The following is a 19,408-nucleotide window of genomic DNA, read 5'->3' as shown; positions in this document are numbered from 1 at the left end:
CCACTGCATCAAATCAGAGACGAAAGCTTCACACAGCCCTACTGCCTGCCATCCTGACTAACACTGTCTCAATGTCCCCTTCTGCTTTTCTCTATGACTGTATTCATCTGTTGTCTCCTGTCTTGTACGTAGAGTGTAAGATATTTGGGGTGAGGCCCATCAATCATTCTCATCATTCAATCATTCATAATTTCAAACTCAGCACTTATGCGGACCACTGATCAAACAGGACTTATCTTCAGATTGTTTCATGCAACCAAAAGTTTTTCCTCAATCTCTTCTGGAGTCTCACTGTGACTATGAAAATGTAAGCATTTATTTTTGGTTACCACACAGAAACCACAATTATTTATTCTTCTAAATATTCTAAATATCAAATCAAAATAGTATCTTAGTATATTTAGGAGGACCTGCTTAGCAAATGCAGGCTTTTTAATAGTGATAAGTGTAGTCAGATTTAAAAAGATTACATTTTCTGTCAGGTATGCTTCTTCCCCTAATTATTTTCCCACTATAAGAGATACGTAGGGAATGAATATTGAGCTAAAGTTAGTTAATTATCCAGTTGAGACATTTTAAGGATTGTCATTATTATGGCCTTTGATTATTTTTTAATTTACTTAAAATATATTATTCCACTTAAAACAATATTTGTTTAAATGAGCAGCACCACCTCATTTTGTTACTTGAACTTTTTCTTACATTTGCATAATATACTATGAACAGTTACATAGCGCCTTCATGCCAAGGGCCCCACAAATTACACAATGGTCTGAATACAGCTCTATTAATATGCTGCCACCTCTTGGTACACAGAGTTGGGGTAAGTTATAGTTTTGAGTGCCAAATATTTTGGAAAGAACCACTTGCCTTATCTATACAGTGAAGATAGAATGCTTGTTTTTAAGGTCATTTAAGAAAGCTTCCCTATAGGGTATGCTACATGTTAATCTACCTTTGAAATATAAAGGGGTCAGTCAATGATGTTGGAATTGAACCTGTGATTTAAGTTTTCTACACTACTAAGCCATTAAGCTATTCATTTGGTAAACATATTTTTTATGTTTGTACAGGGCATACCCAATGAAAGATTGATTGGACAAACTCGGAGCACTTGGGTTATCTCTACATTAGGAGTTGCTCTACTATACACTTACATTTTGTTTGGTATGATTCTAAAGTCCCTCTACATGTGCATGTAAAGGCACTATGGGTTCTAAAGTATGATGCAGAAAATTGTGTCTCTTCCCATTACACAAGGTGTGCCACTGCTACTTGTACCTGGAGAAACAAATGTCGTGCTCTCAGAGTTGGTAACATGCCACTGCAGCATTCAACTCCTATGAGTAAAGCTTCTCACAGTCCATATTTTACTTTAAGGAGGAAGCAGGGGCCCAGAGATCTATTGTCTAATATAGTATATTATCAGATGTGCTAATTATCTTAAAGCCATTTGGCTTCATCAACCCAAATATGGTCATAGCCATAATTTCATTATAATTAAAATTGTGTAATACTGCTACGCCTTGTAAAGCAACAATGGCTGATATTCAGAACAAGTTAGATGTCTTAAGTGGGTGACTGACTTAGTTTTTATGAGACACTTCATAAACTGAAAAAAAATCAAAATTATATGGTTTGTTAAATAACTGTCTGCAACTTTGCACCCAATTTTGGCAATTCACCTAATCTGAAAAATGCAGCACTTAAGGAACGCATTATTATCATGTTGGCAGACAAGGTTCTTTGGGTCTTCCTATGTCCTAAAGACCAACATAGCTACAACCTATACCCTTGATTATGAAGTTAACACATGAAGAAAATTACATTGTTAATAGTTCTAAAGAACCACATGTCTATTTTAGTAGGTCATACCCATTCTTGTACAGGCCAATAAGGATCATTAAACACTAACAGGTCTCTGAGACCTTCTTCAGAGTCAGTGACATTGTAGACTTCACTAGGGATCTCATTTTCCTTCTGTACAAGATCTGCAGGGCAAAGGAGGCAAATGAACTATGAAAAATATAATCACTGCTTTTACGGTTGCTTTTTTGTTATAAAAACTCCATTTATTTAAACTCCATTAAAAACCACATTTGACTGCCAAAAGCAAAAATACATATTTCTGTTATGTTTACAATTTTTCATTTAAAAGAAAAATGTTCTGACATTTGTTTAGATAATAATATTTTAAATATTTGCCATACTTTACACATATTTTGATGATCTACAGTAATTGATTAACAACCTGAATCCTGCAAATTCAGGCCCCTACAAATTTACAGGGAAAATTTCAAAAGGCAGTGTGTGATTTAGGACCCCAACTCCCATTTTCAGAAGTAAATTAGGCACTCAAGGCCCAGATCCAGGTATTCTGGCACCTAACTCAGATTAAAATCAATAGGAATTAGGCATTTAAATCCTCTGAAAATTTTGTTTTATTGAAGCTAAATGTTACCAAAAATCAAGAAGATTTAGTCTTGTACGGTGTCTTTATACATGCTTGAGGGGGGGCCAAATCCTAGGAAGGTGTGGCCCCCAAGGCAAATCAGCCTCTGTGAGGCCCAGATGTAAAGAAGCCAGTGGAGGCAGCAGCAGGGTGGTGGGGAGTGGGGATGTGGTGAGAGGCCGGAAGCAAAGCTGGCAGCACCATGTCACCAGCACTAAGTGGGCCCTGGAGAAGGGGCCGTGGCCGCTCCATGTGATGGCTAGAACCAAAGGGGTTAGTGAGCAAATTAAAACAAAAAAAACTTGCTTCTTGAGAGCATCTAGCAATGGCATAATAGTTAATATTAGCTAAGGCAAAGCTTGCAAAATTGTTTCCTGCAAACGTATCCTGTCTGTCATAAGTATAACTGTAATGTTAAAATTAACTGTCTGTACCAATCATAAGACTAACATAAGCCCCAAGAAGTGGAATTAGAAAACAAAACTGCAAACTTCAGCTGACCTAACAGTTTTTGCTTAAAGGTTAGTAAAAATGACAAACCTGACCACAAGGTATAAGTAACACATTTCAAAAAATTCCAAAAGGAAGTAACCAAGTAAGTTGAATTTAGGCAGAGAAAATGCTAATCTCAGACCCCAAAGTGATGTGGTATGATTTGCTTATTGGGTAAACCCAAGTTTAGGCGGTAACCTATTATAAAAATTTCTAACACCTTTTAACCCCATAAGGTAATAGCTGTAGGGTAAGATTGTGAGTGGCTCTATAGCCAACAGATTCGCATAGTGTACTAATAGATAGTATAGCATAATAGCATAGATTAGCATAATGTACTAATTGGACACATTTGTAGGTGTCCGTAGGGGCTAGATTCCCAAAGGTATTTAAATACTTATTGATAACACTAGGTACCTGTTGTTTTTGTTTCAAAATATTAAGTTTCAATGTGCAACAGAGACAAGTGGGAATTAGCACCCATTACCACACAAAATCCTAACAGTATTGTTAGACACCTAAATCCCTGTAAATTTCTGCCCCAAAATCTCTTTTGTAAATGTTACTTGTGGTCCTAAGTCCTATAAGGATTTTTGAAAATTCTATTCTGTTCCCAATTCTGGACTTGGCTAAAAATAATGGAAGAATAATTTTCTCAAAATATTTTCCTTACAGTTCTGAGTTGAAACAAGAAACAGAGAAAAGCACATATTATATGATGACTTCAGAATTTTTTAAAAATGGTTTGGCTTGCATTTGGTTTTAAAAATGGAGAAAGATCTGACAGTAGAAAAAGTTCAGATCAGCAAACTAATTTAATGCATACTTATCATAATTTCTGAGCAAACTCACCTCATTATGGAGGTGGATAGATAAGAGCCAAAAGAAAGAGATGTGATCCAATATCACTGTGATCAGCTCCTCTCTCCTTAAACTACCTGCCCTGTCTGTAATTGAACATGAGGACCTTGAATAGACCTCCTTGGTTATATATGGATGCATCAATGACTTCCCTATTTACTGTTACCCTCATATCAAGGGACCGCCATCATTACCAATCATAAATGGAGTTAGATTTTGAGCACTTTGAGCAGAGAGTGTTAGAGTTCACACCCCTAAATGATGAGAAGTACATATCACAAGGATTTATATATAAAGTCACACTGTTAGAAGACAGATAATATGAATGGCGGTCTCTCTCTTGCCCCAGTTAGAAGGAAAATTAAGGTGCTGTATTAGACAATGTCACAACATAATAGACAGCTGGCAAAAATTCAGTTTTGTTTTCTGACTTCCAAGGAAGTGACAGGTTTTTTTAGATTGGATCCCACCATGAATGCATCTACCCCCATCTCCTTTTCTTTACTCGCATAGTTCTTTATTCTTGCTTCTATGACTGATTCACAATTATTTTCTAAATTTCTCTGTAAGAGATCTAACGTGCTTAGCCATATAAGTGAAGAATTCCTCCTCAGTAGCAAAATTTTTGGTTCCTTGCGAAGTTACATTTGATTTTTTTTCCAGTACTGTCTTCTGAACACACTGACCTTTGGTAAGCCTTGTCAAGGGATGCTGAGATATAAAGAACAACAGGTTACCACATAATCTCTTCTTGTTAATGCCTGTTCCTGAAGAGCATTTGCTGGCTTAAAAACAGATTTGACTGACCCAAGATTAAGGAGTCCCTTTATAACAATAACTCTTCTTATCTCTGAATAAAACAGATACCAAAGCAATATCTTCTTGAAGATTCAAATTCACAGAACTAGAAGGTAAGTATCAAACAACTACATAGTAAACACTATATAAGATGTCAAACGAATCCCAAGAGCTGCAGCTTTAAAAATAGTATCACCATCAACATATTTGATTTCTATTTTATAATAGATGTTTTGCAAGCAATTTCTGAGGAAACCTGGGTTATTACATAATTTAGGCTTTATAAGAAGTTTTATACAAAAGCACATAAAAACATGAAGAAATCCCTCTAATATACTTGTGATTTAGGGGAACATTACCACATTTACTTGCATACCACATGCCACCAGATAAGATACACACTCTGACTTCAGAAGGCAAAGTAAAGAAATAGTATTTTTTTTTCTTGCCAGCAGCATAAACACAGGCAGCTGCAGTAGGAGGGAGCAACAACTTGTTTGCTCCATTAGGCCCTTAGCTGCTGTCTGTCTGTGGACAATTCTTCCTGCAGCATCAGCATAGGCAGGAGCACCAGGATAACCCTTCAGCATATGCAGGGTTACATTCCCATTCCTCCTCATCTCATCATTTCACTGTATTGAAGGGAGGCCCTCAACCTGCTGGGGCAGATTCTGCTGCTGCAGCCATATTGGAGCTTAGCTGAGCCCTGACATAACCTCAAGGTGCAGCCCTAGCAATGCAGTATGCACTGAGCCAGCTCTAGCCCAAGGAGAAGCCTCAGCAAGGAACAATCTTTAGCACATTGTTCAAGGAAGAGTCTAGAACTTCTTCACAGTAACAATGGCCAGATTTTGGAATGTGCTTCCAAGGGAGATGGTGCTCTCCCATACCTTGGGGGTCTTTAAGAAAAGGATCGATAGGCAACTGGCTGGGGTCATCTGGCCCCAGCACTCTTCCTGCCTAGGGAGGAGGTCAGACTCAATGATCTGTTGAGGTCCTTTCTGACCATAGCATCTACGAATCTATGAACATTTAGGCCTTGGCTCCATTCAGTAAAATACAGTTATTGAGTTACTGAGTTATGTAATGATGGCTATTCATGATATTGTCCAGAATGATCAACAGTCTTAGGATAAGTCTGGAAGTCTGAAATCTTTAGAAAAAAGCATCAGTAGGTGTCACATTAACTCATCCTTTTCCTTCTGCTCTTTTAGATTTTTTCCCTCCCACCCAGGAAGCCTTGAAGAGATGAGGGAACATGGCACACAGACAGAAGTGACAATTTTTACCCAATATGGTCACAGAAAACAGTTTATAGCCATGACCAAATGCAGGTTCATGGCTGCAGACAGCTTCAAAAATGGCCAATCTGGTGAAAATCTGACCCTCACTGCATGAGAGGTCAGATGAGGACTTTTTCAAAACAGAGCATCTTTTGCAACTTCTATCTGCACTTCCTCCCAGCCTCAAGCTGTTTTTAGAACAGAAGTGGGGAAAGGGAATGGAGGGAGTTAGGTCTGGGAGCTTTTCAGCCCTTGCTGGAGGGTAGAGTCAGTGTATTGCCTTCTCAAGGGGAGGGAGTCCATTTCACCCACCCTGACCCTTCCCTGGCTGGGGAACCCCTAGAATGAGCTCCCTCTCCTCCCATTCTCCCCTCCCGTTTTGAAACAGGAACAGGCTGGGAGAGAGATGGGGTTGTTGGTGAGGAAACTGGCTGCAGCCTCCCAGGCAAAAGCTAGATTGCCCTTCCCCCTGCAACCAAGAGTGAACTTCTGTTTGTTCCACGGATCATTGCAACTCAGAACGTTTCCTGCAAAACCTTTTCCGTTACAGCAGGGAGTTGTACTTCTGTCTTAGCCATGGTATCAGATACAGATGTTAAATAACATTATGTGAACCTTCTGCTTGAGTTCCAAGTAATAATCTTTAAAAAATAATTGATAGAGGTAGAGTTTTCCTTGGATCCATATGCTGTACCATCCCCACATAGGAAACACCAGCAAGGTCCTAAGTATCGCTTAGACTGCCCTTGAGCCAAGATGGACAGAGCTCTGGTAATATTTCCAGACTACAAAAAGGAGAGAAATATAAGGTCTGGTGGAACTTACAGATTGATTAGATCCTGAAAATAATCATTTAGAGCACTTAGCTAAAAGCAGGCAGCCTGGCCTTCCTTAATTTGAATGTGGCTTGAGGTAAAATGAAGACAGGTTAATGACCTGTGAAAGAAATCTGAGACCAGTGTACATAGTAATCTGCAGTGACAGTTGAAGATCACAGTGCAAAAGAAATGTAAGCACACAGTACAAGAAGGACCACTCCTCAGGCCGGACTCTCCTGGGTGACTCTGAATAATACTGTCTTTACCGCGATCATCTAGAGTCCAGTCTTACATAGGTAGGCATGAAGGAAAAGCTCAGTACCTTTATGAGAATAAGACTTAAATGGTTTTTTGCCAGAACAAATGAGTTTAACAGAGGATTCCTTTTGAAAGGTAAGCAAAGACTGTTAATCGTTGAATTACAAGATGGAAAGCCAAGGTGGAAGTGTGTGACAGTTTAAAGAGTTGTGATCATTGCGTGTATAGAATATGACTGACTTCTGCAGATTTATTGACCTGGAGAATATCTCCTACTTAAGCAAATAAGGTTCACAGATTAAAAATACCTTGTTCTTCTCACGTGAGCTTTTTCCTTCTAGTGTCCCCAGCTATGCTTGAAGGAGAACCTACAAGTCCCATGAAAGTGAATAAAAGGTAAGAACAGTAACTGAGAACCAATTATAAACAATTTCAATATACAAAATGTGCTAGAGCTGTGTTGTTCATCTGGCCCTTCATACAGTGGATCTGCTGAAGCACCCCAGTGCATCCATGAGGCAACCCATCAATATATAAAATTGTGACTATGGGTTGAAATATAGTTTCCAAGTTCTTCCAGGGATCAGTGATTATATGATAAACTAGAAGAGTTCCCTTAGAATCCTCAAAATATGCTTCATCAGTATATATTTAGGAAGCCTTTAATCTCTGTATTGACTGTGGTGCAATGAGTCTGCATGCATGAATTTCATGCACAGTTTTGGCCGAAAGCTAATTTCTGCCTATTATTATAGTTGCTTTTCTGTGAGTAAAAGAATGAAAAAAATCAAACACACTAGTTTATGTTAAGAACTAAGAACCATGAAACATCATTGTAAAAAATAAAACAGTTGCTAAATTTCAGAAGTATAAAAGACTATCCAAAATTACTAAAATACTAGGGCACAAAATCATTTCCCCAAAACTTAAGCCATATTTGTTAGTGGTTTAAAATCCTGTTTCTAATTCAAAAGTATATTTTTACAATCATTTCCAATTCAAAGTATATTTTCACATTTGAGTTCTAGCCCTCAACACAAGTTCTTTTCAATAGCAAGGATGATCCAGCCAAAGGTCATGATCCAAAAAAGATTTACTACCATGTGCTTACCCTCTGATTTCAAAGGGACTTTGATTTCACAGTGTAAAAAGTTAGGTAATAAGTCTTTGCACAATTAAGGCATTCATTTTAGTACTGCAAATAACATTACAATTCACTATTTAAAAAGCAAACAAGCAGAAAGATTCATCTGAAAATAAAAACTTTAGTTAATTGAGTAATCTAGATCAAATAGAAGAAAGTAAGCACACCATGGGAATTGAAAACATGAGTTAAATCAAAGAATGTAAAAATGTATCTACCAAGGTTTACTAGAGTAAAAAGGCAAATAAACACTGAGATAATTTGCTTCAAACAATGAAAATCAGAGGTAAACAATGGATAAATGTAGAAAAAAGACTTCTGAACTCAAATTAACTTTGTTCGAGGAGATTACAGCCAAGTCCAAACATTTATTAAGGAAAAATAATCAAAGTATATCAGCAATAAAACATTGTTTCATAATTAAAAAGGCCAAAGAAAGTTGTTGAAGGAACAGTCGCAGCATCTTCTCTAGGCTGTGTAATTATAGATTGAGCTGAGAGTCAAGTCTTTGGAAGGTAGATGAGGAAGCAGTAGATTTATTTATTTTTCATGCCGGCATTGAGATTCAAAGGTGAAATGATTTTTAAAAATAGTTAAGTTAATAAATTCTTTCTTGGACCCAAGTATAAGTCACAGCTGTGCTATAAGCACCATCTTGATCTGCTCTTATTGTACACTACACTTCTTTATACTCTTTAATGCATAGGAGTTCAATCAGTTTATATGGAGAATTTGTTCAAGTATTAGACTCCTGCAGTCTCCTCAACTAATTATCAGAGTACATTTGTTCTCCTGAAGAGATGCAGGATTTGAGCAAAAAGTGGCACTTGCATGCACAATGGCTTCCTTGGGAAATACCTCTTCATCTTTTCTCCATATTCCCCTGTGTAACCTATATAAGACATGTCAAAATCACCTTTGACCCTGGGCTGGATAAGGACCATGGGGCTTCTCTGTGGGCTGGATCTTCATGACTAGCAGCAGCAACCATAGTGACAGCAACTTCAGAGCTGGGTAGAGACAGCTGCAGAGACAGCAGCAGGCTGGGCAGTAGGGCTATGTTGGCAGTGCTGCCACTTGCCCATCACAGGTTGTGTTCAGTAGGGCTCAAGCATCCTGGATTCAGTGACAGGTCCCACCTACTGCTAGCCACATCCCTAAGTTCCATGGTCTACCAGTACCCACTGGGCTGGATGGAGCAACAGCAGGCTGGATCCATCCCACAGTCCACATGCTTAAGACCCCTATGTTCTAGGATAGTATTTAGGATGCAACAAAACCAAAGGGAAACTCTGGGATGTGTAGATCTGAGAGAGAGGCTCTGAGCCTAACTCAACGAGTTTCTGAAGGAATCATTCAAAAAGTCAGCCAGAAGACTTCTGGTTTGCTAGTTGTCCTAACTACCCAGCCAAACCCAGATCTCTTCAAGACAACTGTGGGTAATGGTAGATGCTTTGCTTACCTCACTGGTATATTTCTTTTCTTTTCACCTTGTAATTTTCATGTTGCTATACTTTTAATCATGACAAATGCATATATGGTATAACTGCCCTTAGTGTGCCTGTCTTCAGCTTTCTCATGCCCCACAAAATAAACCTCAAGTTGTAGCAAAGAACCAGTAATATAATTAATCCTAAAAGGGCGAAACCAGTTAGGGATTTTTTTATCCTGTCACTTTACTGAACATTACGTGTAAGATTTAAGCATAAGCATAACCATACATACCTTACGAATCTGAAGGGAGCCAGTTTTGCAGCACAGGAAATGCTACTCATGGCATTTTCCTATTATGCAACATTTTCTTAAATGATACGTATTCACTGGACTCTGCCACTGCTGCAGAAGGGAAAGAACATGTCTTCTTCACAATCCAAACATTGTGCTGTAGGAAAACCGGCTGAACATAGGCAGTCTGAGTCAGCCAATTAGAGCTGCCCTTTGCACTGATGCCATCTGTCACCAGATGGACTATGGGAGCCTGCAGAGCATGCTGAGATATGTGCAGGTCTCCTACCTCCTGCCCTCAGCTGCACAGTGTCAGTACTACAACCTCTCTGCTTTTTAGGTTCTCAGCTTTTTAATGGCTGTATGCACAGCTCAGTGTAACTTTCTCTACCAGAAGAACAAACCTGAGATAATTCTTCCAGATTATTTGATTGAGTGTACTTATCCTTAGTTGTACAGAGTTAATCCCCAGTGATAAGCTTACTTTACTTTTCTTTTTAACCATACTGATCTAGTCCTCAAAGGATTTCTCTTGCAATAGTAATTGCAATTAGAATAGTAACTTCCCATTTCTTTCTGGACTAGTTATTCAAAGACCAGTTCACTACAAATTAAGCAACCTTCAGCTTGGATTTCCAATAAAATTTTACTTTATAACATTTTATACAGCAGATATGCAGATGATCTGAAAATACCTTTTTTCACATTTTTGACACATCTCTAAAAATGGCTTATACTTTCTCCTTGGGGCAACAGCCAACCAGCATAATACAAAGCAGTCCCAAGGCTGCTCTAAATTATGCTAAGAGCTAGAACAGCCCTCAGCCAGCCTCAGGATCTTAAAGCCACTTTTGCCCATGACAACCGTCAATCTTCAGTTATTTTAGCCACAACTGAAGATCCAGCTCTAGGTCTCAATCCCAAATTGCTTGCAACCTTAAATAATGTATCATTCACTATAACTGGTTTCCTTAAGTATAATGAGCAAAAACTAGTCCATTAACTAGCAAGTTGTGGGATTGCAACAGCAAGAAGTAGAATGTTTTCTATGAAAGTGAATTCATTAGATGCAACAATGTTGTGTTCTTTCTATAGCTAAAGGTCTATGGTAGTATATTGCTAGGATACATATAATTTTGGCTTAGTTCCACAAAATGAATGGTAGAACTGCCTCAATTTAATTACCACCCCATGAAGCATTCTGACAGCTCCAATGCAGTGCTTAGTAAGCATTTTACCTCAGACAGCTTGAAGATGTATTGTAGCACTGAAATTACTATACGTACCATGACTTGTTCTGTCATCCTACTTTGGGAATGCAGCATGCTTGTCTCTATAATGAGCTGTCTGATGTTCACCCATTTCACCTGTAGCAAACAGGAGTAAAATGTAAGTTACCATAAGTTGGCATATTAGTTGGATACAAACAAAAATATTCATTTTGCAAAAGATTTCATATTCTTTAACCTATCTAGACAAGCTCAATACATAATTTACTCATATTCTCACATTTGGTGTTGAAAAACATTTTTCATTTTCTAAAGTTTTAATCATAGATTAATATAGCCTAAAAATTATTATTATTTTCCTTCAGTACCCTGTATGATCCTGAAAAGTATATCAAGAAAGACATGATATGGCATGCATAAATGACAACATATGCAGGAATATCAATAGTACATATATAAAATGTAAATACTTATAGGAGGACATGTGTCCTGTAAAATACAATTAACTATGTGAGAGAAGTAGAAAATAGTTTTCACAGCCAGTTTCAAGGACACAATTTTGAATAAAAAACACTCAGTAGGAGTCTCCTAACAGGAAGCTCCAAACCTACTATATTTAAATAGTGAATACTTAGTAACACTGCTAAACTAAAAATATTCTCTTTCCTATTGGAAGGTTCTGTATCTTTGTCTTAGGATATTAATAATTTCACAAAAATCAGTCATTTGCAAAGAAAAAAGGATTAACTCATAACTAAAATCTAACACTATGTGAAAACTGATCAAACACTATGTGAAAACCTCTGCAGATATACATCCTTAAAAATTAAGGAGCTCTCTGTTGCATTTTTAATTATGTAGCCAGACTTTTTCCTAATAGGTCACATTAACAATGCCTAACTAAGGCCCTAAAGTAAATCATGCAGGCATATGCTTAGCTCTTAGCACTGAAGCCACTGGAACTTCTCATGCACTTAAAGGTAAGGTCCAAATCACAACAGTCAGTAAGAATCTTCACGGTAACTTTAGTGGACTTGAATCAATTTAATCATGGACAGAAGGATAGATGCTGAAGTCTAAGCTCCTCTCTTGGACTTTCCCAGACCATACCGTTATTAAAACACAACAGGAAATATACCAGGAAGTCTAAAGCCAGGCCCCTGAAATAAATAGGTAAAATCAAGGATCTAAGCTTCATTCTGTCCTTTAAAGATGTTAATGGAAAGTGTGATTGTCTTTGCAATAGACACTTAAAAACCTAAGTGGAAAGAGAAGACCTTCAAGCACCTAATTTTAGGTACCTAAAGGGCACATCTACATGTCACCCTATAGCAAAGCAGCAATGTGCTACATTGCCATACAGCATGCTATGGTGATGTAGTAACCACGCAGGTCTACACATGATCGCCAGCTATATCGCCATTATGGCACACTCCAGGTACAGTGCACTGCTATGGCAACATAGCAACAAAATTTAACCATGTGCCGTGCACACAGTGCAGTAACCGCCCATAATATGCCGTGCTTTAGAAGGAAGTACTAAAGCGCAGCACCTTAGCAACATCACTGTACAGTGACATATAGACATGCTCAAAGATAACTCCCTCAAGAACCTTAACTGTGCTAACATGGCACAAGGACCTGTTATACCTCTATTTTTGCTTAAATTATGAAAAAATCTGATATGCACACATACAGAGCCAATGTTGGGACCAATCCATAAATCTCAGTTTCAGAGGCAATGATGTGTGTGACAAATAACTTGGTATTTCTTATTAAAAATCTTTAGAACATTAAATATAAACATGCAAGCAAAGGTTCTGCATTTCTGTTTGGTAGGTGTTGGCTCCGTTACAGACATTCACTTCATTTAACTACATTAGTACACACCACTTATTATAGGAGAGGGTTATTTCTCTAACTTTATTTTTTTTCTGTTATTATAAAGATGAACAAAATTCCACTTCCCCCCCAGTTTCTTCTTTTGAGTAAGGGGCACCAAGAGAAATGCACAGTCCCTCCCTCCTCCCTCCCTGAGATAAACAAGCTTATCAAAATAAAGACACATCAGGACTTGGAAAGCATTTTCCCAGTCACTATTACTTGAAAGCAGGAGTTTCGCTCAAAAAACCCCATAATGTCCAAGAAGAAACAACACTCTGAACAGAGATGAAAAATTGTAGATTACTTTCACAACCTATTATTCTACAATGGACAAAATATCCACACTCTAGCTAGGCTTCTTTGAAAAGCATATTTTCCTTTTATATAAAGATAAAAAGCAAAGCTTTCAGGTCAGGGGCTATAGGGGAAAAGAGCTAATGTCTCCATGTGCTTTGATGTTACAAGTAGTTCTTCGTTACAGAAGTGTATTAAAGCTACTAGTAAACTGAGCCAGCATATTTAATAACAACCATCTTCAATATGGGTGGTACATGGAATATTCTGTACACAACACAGGAAAGCAAGCTTATGTGCATTATGAGAAAGTAACAAACCTTTATTTTAGCATGCTAACGTACTTTAAAATATGGCATAGCTAAAAGGTAATATGTGATTTATGGATCCCATAGGAAGGCCTTTCTTTATAAATATATCTGAAACAACTATAGACAGCAAAACAGGATTAAGTGTTCCTCTCACAGTGAAATGTAACATACATAATAGGTTTTCTACTGGTGTATAATGTCTGAAAACAGCAAATTTCAGTCTATTGAGTGCTAAACATAACAGTGATGATTAATAGCATATGGTGTCACTGTTCCTGTTGAAGCTGAAGGCGGTTCTATAGGAACCAATCTGAAACAACATGGTTTAATTCAGTTGTCTTTCACAAACTCTTAGGAGTGACAGCTGAGGGACCCAATCCACTAATGCTAATTTGCATGTTAACCAGCCTCATGGAGTGCTTTACCTTACAATTTTACCTCAAGAAAATATACCTAGAAACATATCTGAAAAACAAAAAAATCAATCTACCATTAAATACAGTAAGCATGCTTTCACTGGAATGCAGTATATGCCTATGTAACAGTAATGGATGCATTTAGAAATGTTTATGGACGCACTGTACTTTTTATATCTACATAAACTGAAACTCTACTATCAGTACTGAGTCTCAAATTTCAAAAATCCTCCTACCATGGTCTATTTTTATCCAAGTAAGCCAAATTTATAGATATGGGAAAATGCAATTTCTGATAGAGTTTTAAATACATCTGGAAATTAATTTTGTTTGCATATTAATGAAGTGCTAATTGCTCATTGAGACCAATCTTTATGTACCTTACACTAATTCTATTTGGATATTGTGCAGTTTGTATATTGATTTACAAAGACAAAAATAAGGAAGGCTGTCCACCAAAAAATATCATCTAGTCAGCAATGTTCATTAAATTTGACATAAATGCAGTCACACTGACATTGGTGTGGGGACAAGCACAGTCAGAGCTTCATGAGCAGTCATGCCATAGTGGCTTTTTCTGCCAGCACAGTTCACAAACAATCAGATTTAGGAGCTTTTAAAATAGCTCTGGGTTCCAGCCAGCACAATACAGTAAAAATCGTCAATAGAGGAGATGCCTATAGAAGAGAATGCTTAGGCTAACAAACCTTTATGAAGACCCTGCACTGGGAAGCCTATCCACCAGGATATGAGCAACAGCGAGAGAAATCAGGGAGACAGAGTGGGATTAAGAAAATCTGGGATGACAGTGGCTGGGCACTGAGGGGAACCAGAAGAAAGAGAAACTGAGAAAAGCTAGACAGTCCTCTGAAGATTTATCTTTCCCTCCACACTATGCTCATTCTCATTGTTTTTAAAATGAGCAGGGAAAATAGAAAGCAGAAAAAGGAATGAATTTCGTAGAAACAGGTAAAGAACAGAAAAACTGGGGAGAGACAAGAAATTGGAAGAAAAACGTAATTTCATAGATTCATAAATTGTGAAACTGGAAGGGACCTTGGAAGATCATCGGGTCTAGCCCCCTGCATCAAGCAGGGAAGATAACTGGGGGTCAGGTGACCCCAGCAAGGTGACTGTCTAGTCTCCTCTTGAAGATGTCCAGGGTAGGTGATTGTACCACCTCTGGAGGGAGCTTATTCCACAGTCTGAACACCTTGACTGTGAAGAAGTTTTTCCTAATGTTGAACCTCAATCGGTCTTCCAGGAGTTTTTGGCCATTACTCCTAGTTTTCCCCTCGGGTGCCCTGATGAACAGTTACTTACTGAGCCCTTGATGTACACCCCTGGTGTAAGGGTAAGCTACTACCAGGCGCCCTCTCAACCTTCTTTTCTTCAGGCTGAAGATTCCCAGTTCCCTCAGCCTTTCCTCGTATGGCTTGCCATGTAAGACTCTGATTATACGGGTGGCTCTTCTTTGGATTCTCTCAAGCTTGTCCATGTCTGTGTTAAAGTGCAGTGCCCAGAACTGGATGCAGTACTCCAGCTGTGGTCTCACCAGTGCTGAGTAGAGCGGAAGAATCACCTCCTTGGTTTTGCTGGAAATGCATCGATTGATGCATGCCAGAGTATTATTTGCCATACTGGCTACAGCATTGCACTGCTGGCTCATATTCATACTGTGGTCTATTATTACCCCAGGTCCCTTTCATTCATGGTGCTAGTCAGTTTGGTGCCACCAAGCCTGTAGGTGTGTTGGGGGTTGCCTGTAGGTGTGTCATCATCCCAAGGTGGAGCACTTTACATTTTTTGACATTGAACTTCATCAGATTCTGCTCCACCCAACTTGATAGCCTGTCTAGATCCACCTGTATCTGTAGCCTATCTTCAAGCATGACCACACTTCCCCATAACTTGGTATAATCCACAAACTTGACCAGTGAGCTCTTCACAATTTAGAGGGAATTTGAAAAAAAGAGAGGGAGGAAAAAGCTAAAGAAAATAAAGAAGAACAAGCTGTGAAAAGTTTTTAAAAAATGTAAATGTTTAACAGGGAGGAAGGAAAAAAAAGTCAGTTCTTGATCTAGCCCTTCCCATGCTGGGTGCAGCAGTATGGAGGGAGGATGGAGCCACTATTCTCCCAGGCGGCTGAAGTAGAATTATTTGTTTGATTTACATGCTAACTCACCTAACAATAGCTGGGGATAGCTTACATCAAGAAAACAAAATAACTTGGAAAATAGGAGCATGAACAAGAGAACAAAGCAAGAGAACAAAACTACTTATAAAAATTGAGTAACAAAATATAACAGAGACTCCTCACACATGTCCACAAACAGCCTCCCAGCCTAAACTTGCTTTCTAAGTGCCTTTGTAAGGTTTTTTAGTGGTTCCAGAAGATGCCGAGGTTGAAGCTCTGGTAGAACTAAAGGGGAAGGAAGTTGCAGAGCTGAAATGGAATGACCCCTTACTCATTTATATGACAAATAGGATCTAGAACCAGCTTTTTAATTAAATAGTTCCATAGTTTCACAACTTCCAATTTTATCTTTGGAAATATAGTTTATTTTAAAAAGCATTTAGGTAATGTGATTGGTTGAATACCCATGAGAAAATGTGTTCCAGATATATGTAAGTCACTCTTATGGATAGCAATCTCATCGTTATATCTAGTTTCTGCTTGATTTATAAATGTTGGAGTCCAGAAAATAACATGGGCTCCACAATGGTATGAAATCACTTGATGTATTTCTCTTATTTAAGCCTTTCATTTTTAATTAAAACCATAGCATGGTTCAGAAATGAAGTGGTATTTGATTTTCTTTGTCATGCATTAAATTATATTCATCCTAGGATAACAGTACACCCCAACAGGCTTCTGATGAGAAGTCAGTATGGATACTAGAAACTTAAATACGCTGCTTAGGTATAAGCTCTAAATAATATACACATCTGATGATTTCTTAAGGCCTTAAGACAGAGAAACCTGATTCTAATGTCTGTTCCAATGTCCAACAAGCAGTACCTTAATGTGCAAGTAACTTTATGACTTGGACTAAGGTATTACTTCAGTATTAGTAGGTTCAGTAGGCTATAGTCTTACAATAGTAGATTCTTTGACAAATGAGGTAAATGAAACATGAAATAGTGTAATGAAGGAGTAAGCAATAAAAGCAATAGAAATACTAGCAGAATACATGTTTTAGTATCAAGAATATCAACAGTGTCAAAAATACCATTAGCTATACTTTCAGTAAGTTTTTTCTCATACATCCCAAACAACTACACTTCAAAGAAATAAAATATCACAGACTAAGGCCATAGACCGACATTAATTTCTACCAATGCAAATTTCTGGGAAATTTGAAATCTTCCTGAGAGAGGAACTGTACAGGTGTTTCAGCCTGAATACACCCCTTTTTCCTGCTCTCTGTGGCTTTCTCAGACTGAGGTCACCCTAGTCAGGGGAAGGCATGGGGAACAGCTGCTGCTCCACTCATCAGCAATCGGGAGTCAAACTGCAGGAAGATACGCATGCACCTTCTGCAGAAAAAAGTCCAACTGGAGGAAGGCACAAGGAAAGTTGCTGTTTGCCTCTTCCCAGTAATGGAGGAGGTGAGCAGAAGCATACAGGCATTCATTCTGGTGGGAGAAACTCTCATGCAGAGGAGAGCTTTCAGGTTTCAAGTGGAAGAGCATTCTCATGAATGCCAGTACACTAGCAATTTCTAGGGGGAGAGCAGCATATCTTGTGCTAGAAATATAACATGAGGGCAACATCCTGAGGGATAGCCAGCATGGGTTTGTCACGGGTGGATCTTACCTGATCAATCTCATCTCCTTCTATGACCAGATGACATACTACCTTCACAAGGGAAAAGAGACTGATGTCATATATTTGGACTTTTAAAAAGCCTTTGATCTGGTGTCCCATGACCTCCTCATGGAAAAATTGGCTAACTGTGTCCTCGGCTACACCAAAGCCTGATGGCTGGGAAATTGGCTCTGAGGTCAGACCCAGAGAATAATAGTCAATGGTAGCAAATCATTATGGCGCTCCATGACCATGGGCGTCCCTCAAGGCTCTGTCCTTGGACTGGTTCTTTTTTAATATCTTTATCAATGATGTGGACATTGGTGTCAGAAGTGCACTGGCTAAGTTTGCCGATGACACTAAACATTGGGGCATAGCGTCCACACCTGTGGATGGGCTAGTGATCCAAGCTGACTTGGATAAACTTAGTAAGTGGGCAGATACAAACCTGATGATGTTCAATAACAATGAATGTAAGGTATTCCACCTCGAGGGAAAAAAACCTGCAGCATGCTTATAGGCTCGGCAGTGCTATGCTTGCTAGCAGTACTGCTGAAAGAGACTCAGGGGTCATGATTGAATACAAGATGAACATAAGCCACCAGTGCGATGTCGCAACTGGTAAAGCTAACCAAATTCTGGCTTGTATCCATAGATGCTTCTCCAGTAAGTCTCAGGATGTCATCCTCCCTCTGTACTCAGACTTGATGAGGCCACAGCTGGAGTACTGCATCCAATTCTGGGCTCTGCAATTCAAGAAGGATGTCAATAAGCTTGAGAGAGTCCAGAGGAAAGTCACGGACATGATCAGAGGGCAAGAGAATAGGCCTTATGAAGAGAGAATGAGAGCCATGGGGCTCTTCAGCCTGAAAAAGCTCAGGCTCAGGGGGCACCTGGTGGCTGCTTATAAGTACATAAGGGGCATACATCAGAACCTGGGAGAACATCTGTTCACCAGAGCACCCCAAGGTAAAATAAGGGCCAATGGTCATAAACTCCTACAGGACTGTTTCAGGCTGGACATAAGAAAAAATGTCTTTACTGTTCAAGCCCCCAAGACCTGGAACAGACTCTAAGACTGAAGATTTTTTTAGTTTAGGACACATGAGTACATTCAAGTACACTGCTGTTGTAAACCACATACTTTTCATTGCAGCACATTGTTTTGCTTAAAGAAAGGAAGACAAGCAGTGGGAGGTAGGAATGAATCTTAGATGGAAAACTGTCTCCGCACATGTATAAAATGCAAAGCAGGGCTGTCCCAGCCACCTGCGAAGGGTTTGGGATTTGAGTATGGTCGGGGGTAGAAAGGTAAGAAAGGTTTATTGACTTAACAAAAACACAACTACGTGTAGTAATAAGATAAACAATGACAGACAATAACAATTCACATGAGTAACTTATCAGCAGTCCCCTCTGATGCCTGATGTACAACAAGTTTCTCTTTCCACAAAGTTCAGTGAAGTCAGGCATCCCCAATCAGAGCTGTCCAAGAGGTACCGGGAAGGACCCTGGAATTCAGTCCTTGGGCTCCTCGAGATCTATGGGCCCACTGATCCAGGTCAACAGCTAACTAATCCTCTTCACAAAGCTGTATCTACCTTCAGAATGATTTCCAGATATTCCAGCCAA

The 19,408-nt window shown here is 38.8% G+C and overlaps 1 long non-coding RNA gene across 1 annotated transcript in view; it reads right to left on the bottom strand.

The window, feature by feature from the left end:
* Positions 1-217: 217 nt before the first annotated feature.
* Positions 218-19,408, bottom strand: part of LOC109311882 — a 187,199-nt gene continuing 168,008 nt past the window's right edge. The window contains exons 4-6 of the long non-coding RNA XR_002101645.1: positions 11,118-11,198; positions 1,876-1,991; positions 218-297 (exon numbers count right to left, since the gene is read on the bottom strand). This is a non-coding gene — a long non-coding RNA (uncharacterized LOC109311882). The remainder of the gene's footprint in view (positions 298-1,875; positions 1,992-11,117; positions 11,199-19,408) is intronic.

This window comes from Crocodylus porosus, unplaced genomic scaffold (assembly GCF_001723895.1).
Source record: "Crocodylus porosus isolate Cpor-Errol unplaced genomic scaffold, CroPor_comp1, whole genome shotgun sequence".
NCBI classification, from domain to species: domain Eukaryota; kingdom Metazoa; phylum Chordata; order Crocodylia; family Crocodylidae; genus Crocodylus; species Crocodylus porosus.
The sequence above is the reverse complement of the archived record's forward strand: the minus strand, read 5'-3'. Positions and strand labels throughout refer to the sequence as shown.